We start from the raw sequence: 2149 nt of genomic DNA on the forward strand, positions 1-2149 counted from the left end.
TTAAATTATCTTATATTTAAGCTATTAAAAATGTTAGAAACAGATGGGTTCATTTTCTTATCAATATAGGATAGTCCAAATTTGTAGCAAGAGGGAATAAAACTAAAAAAACTGAAGTCGAAAACAAACTGGATTTTTTAATAAGTACATATAAAAAGCAATCTGGTTATCTTGTTCTTTTTCCATAGTAAATTTCAGATATTTATGTTGTTTATTGAGGTGTTTGAAAAGTTCTTGAGCTTCGTATTCAGAATTAAAAAAAGCAATTATGTCATCCACATACCGTTTACAAAAAAAAGGTGCTGTAAAGGAGCAGTTATTGACCCATGTTTGTTCATGATATCCGACGAAAATATTAGATGGGCGCTAAAGGAGAACCCATAGCAACACCATCTGTTTGATCGTAATATTTTCCGCCATATAGAAAATGTGAACCCGATGTAGAAATCTGTAGTAATTTTTTAAAGTGAATTTTTGAAAAACGTTTTGAGTTAGTTTCATCTTTAAAAAATAAATCAGTTGCAAAAGTAAATTTCTAAAGTGTCTAAAGTGCAAAATTGTTTAGGTATATATGGAGACAATAAATGAGAGAGATGTTTGGCAAGTTTGTAGTTATATGCTCCAATTGTTGAGATGATAAGTCGAAATGTTGGAAGAGAACTATCTTTACTAACTTTGTGCATCTTAGGTAATGCGTAAATTCTTGCAGGTTGAGATCCTACAGGATAGATTTTAGTGTAAATATCTTTTACAAAACATTTAAGCTTATAAAGTTTTCTAGGATACCCTTGTAAAGATTTTCTCTTTTTATAGTTGGATCCTCTTTTATCCTCTTTAAACATAATCTTATTACTTATAATATTATGTAATGAATTTATATAACCAACTTTATTAAGAACAATTATACCATTTCCTTATTCTGGTCGTGTAATAACAATGTTCTCATTATTCCAAAGTCTTTTTAATATTTTATGTTTTCTTAGACAATTTTCAGATGGAGTGTATTTGTATACGTAGTTGTTAGCCAAATGGGAAAGTTCACTTTTAAGTTGAGGTTTTGAATCATTGTTTTTCAGTTGATTATTAAGAAATTGCGAAATACAATCAAATTGAGCGAATAGATCCGTCTTTTTTATAAACGCTGGTGGCAAAGCGAAACCAAGACCATTGTTTAGTAAATCGAGTTCATCATGTTGTAATGTATATGAGGATAGATATTGAATAACATTGTGATGTTTCAAAGGAAGAACTGCTGATTTTGTGAGGGAACATATTTTCTTTTCGTGAGTTTTAATGATTGAAAGCTCTTTCTTTTTTATATTGTTATTGATTTCCATAGTTAAAAGATAGCATTGCAAAGTTGAACAGTTTTTTCTTACTTGAGATTTTAAATTTTCTAACTTCTTTGTCCAGTAATTTTTTTTCGTTTATTCTTTTATGTAAAGCACTTTTAAGCAACGCTTTTTAACCGAGATTATATCATTATAATTTGCATGTGGTATGTTAAAACCAAGATATTTGGGATAGACTTTGAATAGTTTTCAATTTTTTGAAAAGTGTCTTAGCGAGCTTTGTTGCTTTTAATATGAAATTTAATATTTAAATTTATTTCTTAACAGCAAAAATCTGGCTAACTGTGGTTCTTTTGAGATTTTGATTAATGCCCCAACCAAATTAAAGATAAAAGAAACCACATTAAATGGGAAAGTCCCTCACTTAATAAACAAACTTTACATTATACTATAAGCTTATCTATTTAATTTTACTGTCAGTTTATTTCTATATATATATATATTTATTTTTTTGATAGTTGGTTATTTTGATTGGTTATTTACCGAGTTATTTTGTATATACATATATATATATATATATATATATATATATATATATATATATATATATATATATATATATATATATATATATATATATATATATATACATATATATATATATATGTATGTATATATATAATATATATATATATATATATATATATATATATATATATATATATATATATATATACATACATATATATTTATATATATATATATATATATATATATCTTTTAAGGTTGAGAACGCGTCATGACGTGAAAAATTATTTTGCACTAGTTTTATTTTGGGATTTTCCTGGCACTTTTAA

Source organism: Hydra vulgaris, chromosome 07, assembly GCF_038396675.1.
Source record: "Hydra vulgaris chromosome 07, alternate assembly HydraT2T_AEP".
Lineage (NCBI taxonomy): Eukaryota > Metazoa > Cnidaria > Hydrozoa > Anthoathecata > Hydridae > Hydra > Hydra vulgaris.